The sequence below is a fragment of the Papaver somniferum genome, chromosome 8 (assembly GCF_003573695.1).
Source record: "Papaver somniferum cultivar HN1 chromosome 8, ASM357369v1, whole genome shotgun sequence".
Classification (NCBI taxonomy): Eukaryota; Viridiplantae; Streptophyta; class Magnoliopsida; order Ranunculales; family Papaveraceae; genus Papaver; species Papaver somniferum.
This window is the reverse complement of record NC_039365.1, coordinates 40,569,896-40,583,356: the sequence shown is the minus strand read 5'-3', so window position 1 is coordinate 40,583,356 and position 13,461 is coordinate 40,569,896.

Sequence of the window (13,461 nt, the reverse complement as noted above, 5' to 3'; positions counted from 1 at the left end):
TTATAAATTTCATTCCTTCTCTTTCCTCAGAACTTTAATTTTTGTTCTATGCTTTTGTTTCCTTGTTATTAATTGTTGCTGCTGCTACTGTTGTTTTTGTCTTTGTTGCTGCTGCTGTTGTTGTTCCTTAAAGCTTTCTGCTGCTGCTGTTGTTGTTCCTCGAAGCTTTCTGCTGCTGTTGTTGTTGTTCCTCGAAGCTTTCTGCTGCTGCTGTTGTTCGTCGAGGCTTTTTTCACGACCCTGATTTTTTCTTTATAGGTGAGTGGTTCTACTGTGTTTGATTATCTATTGAAAAATATATTCGTTTTCTGTTGTTGCTATATGTGTTTGTGATGAAGAACATATATATAGATGTGTGTATGATTGCCCCTGTTCGTCATTACAAACAGTAATGATTTTTTCTTTCGTACATGCTTGCCCCTATTTGTTATTTCCCCTTTTATTTAGGGTTTGTTCTTATTTTCCATCTGGTTCATGATTATGAAGAACTGGATGAAATTGGATTTTTTGATTTCTGTTTTGTCTTCGCGGAAATCTGAAACTTGTTTGTGTACTACGCAGACATGGCTGACCGTCCGCGGGTTTCTTAGCAAACTCCACCTCCTAGTCCGCATAGATCTCCTCCGCGTAGGGATCCTGATGTTTCTCCGCCTGGTGGAGGTTCGTCTAAATCTTCCCAAGGTGATGCCCGCGTTCATAGGGTTTCGTCTTCTTCTGGTCAGAGGCACTTATCTTCTAAGAGGGGTGAGTCGCATAGAGGGAATACGCAGAAGGGGAACGTCCAAAAGAGGCTCCTGGCTCCCGGTATGCTGTTTCTCGTCCCTTAGTTAATCTGCGTGATGATCCTAAGAGAACGCGGGATGTCCTACCTCTTCGTCAGTGGCGCCTCCTTCCGCGTCTCACCAACATCCTCTACCCCCCCTCCAGTGTCTCAACCCAGGGGAGGTCTTCGAAAGAAGTGATTTCGAAGACTGATGCATCTAAGGTTCATCCTAAGAGAAAGCTTCCGAGAGAAACCCTTCGAAGGATTCTGCGCCTGATCCCGTGGAGGAGGAGGATATTTCTCAGGAATACGCAGCGTCGCTGTTGGGGAGAAGAAAGTGACCTTCAAACATATTGATCTGGAGGTTTTCAAGGAAAAACATGGTCTTCAACTATTCGATGTTCGTTTTTACGCTGCTGATGATGATATTACTTATGAGATGATATCGACGTATAAGTTTGATGAATTTCATCTGCTGACCACGGTGGGGGCCTTTGAAGCGGGTCTTATGTTGCCTTTGTACAAGTCTGGGGATTCTTTTTATTATGATGTGCTGGCTGGTCGAGAGGGTTCTTCGAAGAACACACTGTCGCTCTATTTCCCAACTTCATGGGAATTATCTTCGTGCACTGAGGGAGTGTTATCTTCGGAGCAAAGGAGAACAATGATGACTCTTTATGTTCCCAACCTGAGGAAAGGGAGTGGTATACGCCTGAGAATTTTAACAAGTCTTTCGGTGACTATGTTAACAGTAGGAATCGTAAACCGTGGAGTGTGAGTCTTCGGAATATTGCCGCTCCTCGTGGTGAGATCGCCTTCTGAGTGAAGTAAGTGGTGCTAAGGTGAAGTACGTCCCGGGTACAGAGAATTCTACTAACAAACTGGTGTTTCCTACTCGTGAGCGGATCAAGCGTGATCATGACTATGAATGGCACGCAACTGTTATTGAGGTTGTTGGTCCCTGGGCTTGGGGGTGGGTTCCAGGTCCGCAAGGATGGCGTCCTAGCAGATAGCCAGATACGTACGGCTCCTCCTGCTCGTTATGGGAATTTCCGTCCTTGGCATTTGAATTTTGAGGGCATGAATTTCCAATATGCCCTCGATGTTGTTGATGGAGATGACGAAGAGAGTTCCGATGCTGATCTTCAGGCGAAGAATGCTGCGGTTGTCAAGGTAAGATTTCATATGCCTTGTCCTTTAGTTGAGGCAGTTTTAATTCTTTTCAAAGTCAGGGATTTTTTTCTTGTGCCTTGTCTTTTTAGGCGACGAAGAAAGGAGGATAAATCCCAGTCCACCACCGCAACAATCGAGGAGGCGGAGGTTTATGAAGAAGTTAACAGTCCGTGACTGAGCTTGGAGAGGATGAAGATGTGTCTGATATGAAGAGCGTACTGATACATCCCCTCCCGGTCATGATGATGAATTTGTTGAAGGGAATACTACCGCTGGTGGCAGCGGTATTGGTGGTGAATTAATCCCGCAGGGTGTCATGATGCTGGTGCCGAAGCTAATCCTGCGGGTTGCAGTGATGCTGGTGATGATGCACTGGCCTTGGTGATGAGGGTGTGGTGGTGAAATTCCTGCTATGTCTCAGGAGTTTTCCTTTGGTCGGATTTATTCTGCGGAGGATGGTTTTGACATAAACGCTTCCCTGGGCCTGGCTTCTGAGTTCAACCTGCTTTCCCCCAACGATGATTGGGATGTGCTTGGTAATTCTAACAAGGTGGACGGGAAGGGTAAGGGAGTCGTGGATGCTAGTGATGTTCCAGAGGGGAGCGGTGCTAGAGACCTTCCAGATTTGGACGCGGAGTAGCCTCGAACTCTTCGGGTGCTAAATTCACGGACATGGGTAAGGCCTCGGTTGGGTCTTCTGGAGATGATTTTCCTCAGTCACTGATCCTGAGGGTGATGATGCCATCTTAGCTTGGTTTAAAAAAGAACTTGATGTTCGTACCCAATCCAGCTCCTGTGGTGGAGGGTGAGAAGAAATCTGATGCCTATACCCGTAAGATGATGCAATTGTCTCCCGAGGACCAGGTTGCAGTAGCGTGGGATAAGAATCTTCGGGCCTCGGAGGCTGCTCTAGTAGTCGACGCTCCCTCGACTGTTGCTGATATGATGGCGTTGGCTGATGGGTATCAGTATGGATTTCCCCAACAACGGATGTTAGAGGTGAGTTCTCTTATCATTTTGCCTGGTATCAGTTTTTCAATTTTTAGAGTCAGGGTGTTCTAATCTTCTGATTCGCAGATGATGAGGAGTGAGCATTGCAATCACATGTTGTACCAGTTTTTTAAGGCCAAATCCCTTAAGTTGGAGGCTAAGCTTCGTCTTCGGGAAGAGGAGCTTACTGCGGCTGAGACTGTCATCGCTGATAGGGATAAGATATGTGAGTTGAAGAGTCTCCTCAAGGCTAAGGAGCAAAAGGCAAGGAGGAGAAGCTTCGTATGGATCTTGCTATGGTTCGTAGTGAGTTGGAGGAGGCCAAGAAGAATTCTTCGGCTGTTACAGGTTTGATTATCTGTTCTCTTCCTTGCTGTTGTCCTTTACCGTAATTAGTGTTCTGTCTGAGTCTCCCTCCCCCACCCTATCTTCAGTGGGTGGAGTTCCTGAGTTAGTATGGCTTCGGAAAGAGCGGCAGCGTCAGAAATCTCGCATCGCAGAGTTGGTAGAGAAGATAAAGAGCGAGGCTGATAAGTGGAATGCTCGTGCCGATGAACATAATGCTCTGGCAGAGGTGGCGGGTCAGACGAGTCCAAATGATTGATTTGCAGAACCAATATAACAATGATCGTCGTTTGTTTGATGGAACGTTGTTGTGGACGCGTGATAATCTTCGTGAATCCCGAGAACAGGTCTCATCATTGGAAGCTAAAATCAATCTCTTGGAAGAAGAATTGCGTCAAGCTCGTTCTTCTCAGTCTTCTGATGTTAAAGATTACCTTCAGCGTCTTGCTAGGGAGAGAGATGACGCTAGGGCTGAGGCTGGTGCTCTTAGCAAAGCTTTAGCTGCGTCTAGGGCATGTGGTACGCCAAGCTGAGGCTGAGAGGAATCTTGAAGTAAATATGTATCGGCTCAACAAGGGTCTGGAGGGTTTAAACAATGAGGTCAATCATCTTCGTCACTTGGATTCAATGAAACAGGTAGAATTAGATGCGAGTCAGTACGCCCTTTCAACCCTTCAAGCGGATTATAAGAAGTTGTCAGATGAGTATGATTTTCTTGGTGAAGCCCGTGATGCTGTTAACGAATATGAAATAGCTTCGGCGAGAGTCGAAGGTATATGCTTATATTATCGAGTGTGATTCTGCAATTTCCTGGACCTAACCATCTGCGTTTTTCTTTTCCTTGCAGAGCTCCAGGGACAGCTTCGTACTGCAAATGAAGAGCTTGCGGAGGCTCAATCTCAATTAGTGCATCAGGAAAGTCAGATTAATTATCATAAAGGTTTAGCTACAGCAAGGGACGAGGCTGCCCAAGCCGCTTCGAAGGAAGTGAGTCGCCTTTCCTCGTTGTTGTCAAAGGCTGAGATGATGAATACTGTTATTGCGTACAAGGCTCGGTGTCAACTAGTGGAAGAGACCAACAAAATTCTGGATAGCATTGAGTATGATCTGAAGACCGAGCATGGCCTTATCAGGAGCTATCCGCGCCGTGAGAAACCCCCCCCCTACATCTGGTTCTTCAGGCCCTTCCTCGGGTGGGAGCGTACCTTCAACGCAGAAGGGGAAGATTGCTAAACCTGCTGGTGGGGTTGAACATCCAAGTAGATTTTTGTAGAGAGTTGATCTTTGTTGATTATGAGGCTTCGTGAGATTCCTTTTGTATTTTCTTGTTTCCGCGTACCATTGCCAAGCCTGTAATCAACTTTTAATGAATTGATAATTGTTATGGTTAATTTGGAATATAACTGACTGTAATCAGGGATAGTGAAGTGTTTGGGTGCGAACCCGAAGATATGTGTATCTTCGTGAACGTCTTGAGACCTGTCACCCCGAGTGCTGCTAATCCTGGGCAGAGGATTCCCAGACGGTGGGGGTCGGGGCAGCGTTCTAGGATATGAGTTGTTTGGAATGTACGTTCATTCCGTCGACCCGCTGCCATAAGTGTAAGTGAAGTGTTTGAGTGCGAACCCGAAGATATGTGTATCTTCGTGAACGTCTTGAGACCTGTCACCCCGCTGGCTAATCCTGGGCCAGAGGATTCCCAGACGGTGGGGGTCGGGGCAGCGTTCTAGGATATGAGTTGTTTGGAATGTACGTTCATTCCGTCAACCCGCTGCCATAAGATTGGTTGGGTATCTCTTTCTGCTGGATGCCTTCCCCATGGTCCTACACTTATAGACGCTGATAGGGGAGTCCCGAGAGATTGTAGGTGACTACTTTCCCCAAGTAAAATAGAACAACAATTAACACAGTGTTTACGTGGTTCGACAGCAGAGTGTCTACGTCCACGGGTGAAAGAGGGTTAAAGTGTCTATTCAGTTGTTGAGTTACATTTAAAGAATTCCATTGATGGAACCTCTGAGGTAAATAGTAAAAAACAGGAGGATGAAGTATTGACGCGGAGGCTGTATTTACAGGTGTAGGGTTCTCGTGAGGTGTTATATTTACACGCAGTCGTCTTGTTACTATGTTGCTCCATGTATTGACTATTTTTTGCCAAAAGTTTGCTTGATTGATAGGTTGAGGTTTGCTATTCCTCTCTCAGATATAGAAACATGTCGATCGCAAGCGTCGTTTTCTTCTTCTGGCGCTCTTCAGATGCAGGTCTGCGTTGCCCTCTACGGGTAGTATGGCTTGAGATATTTTGCATTCCATGGGTGTTTGAGGATCTCCCCTTTTAGGTTGCGCAGATAATAAGACCCATTTCCTGCAACATCATGTATGACGAAGGGTCCCCCCCTGTTGGTGCTAATTTTCCCCACTTCTTTTCTCGTTGGTATTGGGGAATGGTCCTCAGCACATACTGCCCTTCTACGAAATTTCTAAGCTTAACCCTCTTATTATACTCCCTTGCTAGTTTCCTTTGATAGTTTTCCATTTTTTGTAGTGCTGCCTCCCTCCTCTCTTCTAGATCATCCAACCTTTCCAACATCATGTCCGCTGTGAGGTTCTTTTCCCATGCTTCAGTCTTCGTAGTTGGCATGATTATTTCTGTTGGGATAATAGCTTCGGCTCCATAGGTGAGTAAGAATGGGGATTCTCCCGTGGCTGATCTTCGAGTTGTCCTATAAGCCCACAAAACGTTGTGTAGTTGCTCACACCAACGCTTCTTGTATTCGTCCAACTGCTTTTTGAGGATGAGTGCGAGGGTTTTGTTTGTGGCTTCTGCCTGACCATTGCTTTGAGGGTAAATTGGTGTTGACTTGTTCTTTCGAATTTTGAAAGTATCGAAGAGTAAGTCGATGTTTTTTCCCTGGAATTGCTTGCCATTGTCAGATACAATCTCAGCTGGTATGCCAAACCTGCAAATGATGTTTTGAAAAATGAATGTGAAGACATCTGCGTCTCGAATCCTTGCCAGGGCTTTAGCCTCTACCCATTTGCTGAAATAGTCCGTGGCCACTATCAAGAATCTTCTCTTCCCTGATCCTTCGATTAGGGGACCCACGATGTCTATGCCCCATTTTGAGAATGGCCAAGGGCTTCTACTGGGTTTAACATTGTTGCGGTGCGTGGATTTTTTTGGCGAAACGCTGGCATTCTTCGCATCTTCGTGACATTCTTGCAGCGTCTCGTATCATTGTTGGCCAGTAATATCCTTGAGTTTTCGCCTTATCTGCTAGGGATCTCATTCCGCTGTGATTGCCTGCGTCGCCGCGGTGTATGTCTTTCAAAATCAAATGTCCTTCGGATCTGGATAGGCAACGTAATAATGGTCCGAGAAAAGATTTTTTGTACAAAATTTCTTTTCTCAGATCATATCTTCCTGCCTTTGACTGTATTTTTCTGGCTTGCTTTAGATCTGAGGGTAGAATTCTTTCTTTTAGGAAAAGATGAATCTCAGATCTCCAATCTTCTTCTTTGCTGAAGTCTTCATCTTGATCTGCCTTAGCCATGATGTCGTCTTCTTGGAAATCATCCGCGATGAATTCTCCCACGTCATCATCTGCAATATCTTCTTCTGCGTGGTTCCTCTGCTGTGCAGCGCAGAGTTCTTGAATATCAATTGAAGGCTCGTAAATCCTGGTTACTTTGATTGCTTTGACGTCCTCGTTTCTGAGCATCGATGATATGTAGGCCAGGGCATCCGCGTGCCTGAGTTCCTTCCTTGCCAGGTGTCGGAATTTGATGTTTGGGATTTGTGATGCCAGTGTTTGCACCAATTCCATGTATGCTGACAATGTTCTGTCATAAACATTATATTGCAACCCTATTTGTCGGATGACCAGCTGTGAATCGCTTGTCAGACGCACGTCAGTTATGCCCATTTCTATTATCAACTGAAGGGCATGCACCACTGCTTCATATTCAACTATGTTGTTGGTATGCCCCTTGAATTCTAACCTGAAAGCATGTATGATCCTGTCTCCTGTTGGGGTGGTGATTACGATGCCTATCCCCGCCCCTTCTTTATTTTTCGACCCATCTACGAAGACTTCCCATTGCCTAGGATTTTTTGGTTCCAAGATGTCTATAGGGTCTTTACCTTCGTCCATTTCTGGTAGTCCTGCTGCCTTTCGTCCTTCGATGATGACTTCTTCGCAGTTATCCAATGGTAAGTCTGCTAGGAAATCTGCTAATACTTGTGACTTCTGAGAGTGTTGTAGTTCATGGATGATATTGAATTGATCTAGGTGAGTATTCCATTTTGCAATTCTGCCTACTTTTCCTGCGTTTTTAAGGACTGCTTCTAGCGGAGCTTTGCATGGGACGCGGACGTAGTGAGTCAAAAAGTAAGTTCTGAGTTTCAGGGTTGCCCATACTAACCAAGATGAGCTGCTCGATCTTCGTGTAGTTTCTTTCTGCTGCGTTCAGAGTCTTGCTGATGTAATAGATGGGCTGCTCTATCTTCGTGTTGGTTTTAACCAATACTGCGCTGACTGCATCTTCTGTTGCTGCTATGTATAGTGCCAACACTTCATCAGGGTCTGGTTTTTGTAATATAGGGATCTCAGCCAGGTATTCTTTGATATTTCGAAAAGCTTCCTCGCACTCTGCCGTCCATTCGAATTTGCTTCCTTTTTTGAGAATGTTAAAAAAGTGCTTACATCTGTCCGAGGACCTGGATATGAACCTCCCCAGCGCAGCCAGCGAACCATTGAGTTTTGAACCTCTTTTAAATCTTTGGGGATGGCATTCTTACGATGGCTTCAATTTTAGCGGGATCGACTTCAATGCCCCTCTTCGTCACCAAATATCCGAGGAACTTTCCGGAAGTGACACCAAAAGTGCACTTCTCTGGGTTTACCTTCATGTTGTGCACTGTCATTGCTTGGAAAATATCTTTTAGGTCTTGGTGATGATCTTTGCGCAGCTTGCTTTTAACGAGCATATCATCCACATATACTTCCAGCGTACTTCCAATCCATGGTTTGAAAATTGCATCCACCATTCTTTGGTAGGTTGCCCCTGCGTTTCGCAATCCAAAGGGCTTCTTACATAGCAATAGAGGTCGTGTGGTGTATAGAATGTTGTATGTTGTTGATCTTCTTCTGCTAGGAATAATTGATTGTATCCAGAGTATCCATCCATGAATGACATTTCTTCGTATCCTTCAACTGCCTCAACAAGTTGGTCAATGCTTGGCAGTGGATAGCTATCTTTAGGGCAAGCCTTATTGAGGTTGGTGAAGTCGATGCATATCCTTACTCCGCCATTTTTCTTCGGTACGATGACCATGTTAGAGATCCATGTTGGGTACTTAACTTCTTTGATGAATCCTGCGTCCAGTAGTTTGCGGAGTTCCACTTCAACTGCTCGATGGTATTCTGGAGCTACTTTGCGCACCTTCTGCCTAAAAGGGGGGTACCTGGTTTTATTCGAAGTTCGTGATGAACTAACTTTGGGTCAATTCCCGGCATGTCCCCTAATTTCCAAGCAAATGTCCGCGTATTCCTTTAGAAGTTTGATTAGCGCGGCTTCTCTTTCTTCATCCATCAAGGTGCCTATTCTGATAATCTTCGGATTTCCCTCAGTACCTATGTTGATTCTTTAGCTGCTTCGACAGGCGTAAACGTGGGTTTTGGTTCCCCCAAGAGAGGAACATTCTTTGATTGCTATTTGTGCTCTCCGTCTTCTTTTGTCGCGGAGGTGCTGGCTTCTGCTGCCAGTGGTGCTCACGTTCAGAAGGCTTTTTTCCGGAGATTTCTTCCAGATATGTATCTATGGTTATTTCCTTATTTTTGGCTCTTCGGGACTGGTGGTTTTCTTCCCGCTCGTTATTGATCTGATTCTGTAAGGTCTGACATTCCCGCGCAGTTACTTGGTCTCCTTTAATTTCCATGACTCCCTGGGGTGTTGGGAATCTGAGATATTGATGGTAGTTGCCGCTACTCCTTTGAGCTTGTGAACCCATCTTCTTCCGATGATGGCGTTGTAAGGTGAAGGTGCATCTACGACGCTGAATCGAGTGTCCACTTTCATGGGCCCTGCGTCTACTTGTAAGACAATGTCCCCTAGGGGCTTTGTAGCTGCGCCGTTGAATCCGTAGATGGTGTAGTAAGATGACAGCAGTTGCTCGTCGTTGAGTTCCATACGTTTGAACGTGTCATAGAACAGGACGTTGACTGAGCTTCCTCCATCGATGAGAATTTTCTTGACATTGCACCCTGCTATTGGGAGTGTGAGGACTAGAGGATCATTATGGTCTTCCATGTCTTCTTCCACATCGTCTGCGTCGAAGGTCATGGGCGCGTCCATCCATTGTTCGTGCTCGTTTACCTCTTTCCCATCGATCTTATAAAGCTCACAATAATCTTCGAATTGTTTTCTCAATCTCTTCCCAATCTGGGCGGTTAGGGATGGTCCTTGAATCTCTGAACATGAAATCGTGTTGAGGGTGCGGTTGCCTTCTGGTAATTGAACCTGCTTGCCTCTCTTGGTTCTATCTTCGTTATCAATCTTCCGTATATATTGCTTCAGGTCTCCTGCGTCGATTAGTTTTTGAATCATTATCTTGAGATTTTTGCACTTTTCTGTTTGATGACCGTTGAAACAGTGGTATTCACAGTATTCCTTGGATTTTTCTGATCTAGGAGGCTGCTTTCCCTTGGACCATGGCCAATCGAAGTTCTCCCTCCCTTTGATCTCTCAGGATGCGCGAATAACTGGTATTCAGCTTGGTATAGATTGATCTTCAAATTTTCGATCACCTTCGTCTATCATCCCTTCGTTCTTTCCTTTCGCGTTGGGACGTTCTTCTGTGATTCCTCTTTTGGACCCGCTGGCTTGATCCACGGAATTTGTGCGTGTGGGACGTTGAGTATGAGCTCTGGGATTTTCACGCTGAATTTCTTCTAACCTTGCATGCTTTTCTATGATTATCCGGAGATCTCCTTCGGTGGTAGGGATGGTTCCGTGGATCTCGACAAATAAAGGACTCATCCTGTCCATCCCCCATTTGTAGCAGTTGATACTAACCACGGGATCTACGTTGCCAATAGCTTGGCAAATCTTGTGCCATCTATTAGTATATTCTCTGATGGTCTCTTTGTATTTCATCTCCAGCGAGAATAGTTGTCCATGCCGGTATTGACAACCTTGTTGTACATGTATGTTGCTAGAAATTTTTCGTGAGTTGGTCGTAGGAGTCGATGGAGTTTGATGGCAAGTTATCAAACCATGACAACGCGGACCCTTTTAAACTTGATGGGAAGTATCTGCACAGTATGGAGTCTTCGTTATCCCAACGGGCCATCATTCGATTATATATCGAAGATGAGCCGCAGGATCAGTTGATCCGTCATAGCAATCGAAAGCAGGAACCGAACACTTCTGCGGTATGGAAGCCCTGGCCAAGTGTGGCGTCAGCGGGGTAGTGTTTGCTTCCTTCATCACTTGCTCTAGTCTTCCGCCTCCCTGCCTAGTCTTTAGCTCCTTGATTTCTGCCAGCATCTCAACGCAGATTTTCCATTGCGATCTGGTGCTCTTCATGAATGGTAGATTTTGCTCTTAGGAGGGTGGTACCGTCGTAGTAGTCCGAGTTCTCGGGATTGTAATCAGGGTCTGATCTTTGGCTGCTCCTTGCTCCTCTTCGGTTCAATGGAAGCGGGTTGTTTGCGATCACCATTCTTCTATCTTGATTAGGTGCTACAGCCTTGGAGTTAGCTTCGTCGCGTTGGTTTTCTACCTCTGCGCTATGAATGATTCTTTCCTTGAGTGTTTGGTTCTCTTGTGCTAATATCGCCACCATCTGCGTATGCCTTCTGGTTCTTCCTTAATTCTGTCAGCTCGGCCATCATCTGAGCGGAATGATTTGACCCTTGATTTGGTGTTCCTGCCCGCAATTGCTCATCAGCGGCTATGGTTTTTCCTCATCCACGATCTGTATTACTGGTTCTGGTGGATCTAACCATGCACCTTGGGACCCCGACGGTTGTTGTGAGGGTTGACCTGCTATTAGAAGCGGTTGCTTGGCCGGAAAAGGTATGTTCTGTTCGTTGGTTAAGGGCATCCCATAGAGGGGTTGTTGTATTCCTGACTCTTCGACTTCCTGATGTTCCTGTAGTTGAGCATTGGTTACTCTGGGAGCTCCAACTTTGGATCCGCCAGCTCTTGAAGCTCCTGCTTTGGCTGCCGCGGCATTTACTGCGTTTGTGCGATGATGTTGGCATTGATGGGGGTCGCTTTCTGCATTATCCTGCGCCCTATCCGCTGCCTTAGGCTTTTCACCTATCTGCTTACTCCTAGTTACCACTGGGGTTGTCCTTGGCATCTCTTTTGACGAAGCTTTTGCCTTCCCGACATCTTTGCTTTTCTCCATCTTTTAATATTTTCCTGAAAGAGAGAGAAAAAATCATGAAGACAATGGGCTCCACGTGATATCTATTAGTGTTTTGAGTTCTCAAAGGTGTAAAATCTTGAAGATACGAAAGGCGCCCATCTATGTAGATGACCGCAGATCTGTTCGAAGTTTTGATTTTCAAAGACGTGAAAACTTAGAAAATGCATGAAAATCAGATCTACTTAGATAAACGCAGATCTGTTCATAATTTTGGTTTTCAAAGATGTGAAAACTTAGAAAATGCATGAAAAATCAGATCTACTTAGATAAACGCGGATCTGTTCATAATTTTGGTTTTCAAAGATGTGAAAACTTAGAAAATGCATGAAGAAACAGATCTACTTAGATAAACGCGGATTTGTTCATAATTTTGGTTTTCAAAGATGTGAAAACTTAGAAAATGCATGAAGAATCAGATCTACCTAGATAAACGCGGATCTGTTAAAAATTTTGAAATCATGAACGGAAAAAACCGTAGTGTTCCATACATCGTTATTTTCAAAAAATGAAGCCTGAAACAAGTCACAGGAGAAGATAAATCTTGTATCGGGATGAAAATCCCTGTTTCTAGCGCCAAATTGTGAACACATAGATCAATGTCATCTGAGTATTCACAAATAATGCGCGCAGACTCATGACAATACAGTAAATAAGCTGCGCCTGAGGGAATGGATTGGTTATGTCGAATCCTTGACTCAGAGTTCTAATACTCTTCCTCGTCTCATCAACTACAATCATTGTTCTTAGCTCATTCAATAAGATAAATAGTGGATGAAGTATAAAATGTACGAACATGATATACCATAAGTATCGAATTGAACATATAAAATATAAATGCATGAACATAGACGAAACGATTAACTTATATGATTCTCTGTCTGCGGGTTTGGGTTTTTCATTGTATGTATGAAGGTTACAGAAATAGTCGAATGACTTTGAGATTAACATAAGCCTGCGTAGCAGGAGGAACTTCACTTACACTTTCTCTATCTCTCTGTCTCTCTCCTATTCTCCTCTCACTATTTTTCGCCCCCCTTTCACTTGGAGGAGAGGGGTATTTATAGGGAGGTTACGTGGGGTCCACTTCTGAATCCCGTTATAACCTTATCCTCTTGTGTTTTGTGCCACTCACGTAGAAGTCTTCGTGTTCTCGGTTGCATCTGCGTGTTCTGTCTGGATACGCAGTATTATCTGCGCTTCCAATACAGGCTGACTGACACGTATGCTGTTTGAGGGTATTTAATGCGGGTAGTTGAGATGTCTGTCCGCGGTAAACAGCTTTCCTCTGCCCCTGTCTTGTCTGCGTCAGTCTGACTATCCCCAGCCGTAAATCTTAGATCTTTCTGGGGATAGGATAAAGTGACTCTTGGGTTATCCTCCGGTGCTTCGCAGTGTTCTAGTGTTTCTGTCTCCTCGATCCTCTACCGTTGGATCTGGTGGGTGGCGACGCTATCTTGACAAGGCGCGTCTCTTGGCTGTCCACGTGTGATATCATATCTTAATGCTCTCAGCCGCATGTCCTCCACGTATCTTTGTGGACACGTGGCGGAAGATGAAATGTGTACCTACATTAAGTATGACATATTCTTACATTATTATCTAGTTAATAATATATTTCGCCTAAAGCACCTAATCTTACTTGCTATCTTATCCAGTGTAGTCAATATCGGCCGTATCGGCCGATATATCGGGGATATTTCGGATATCGGCCCAGAACGATACGATAAGAAGGATATCGGGGATACGATAT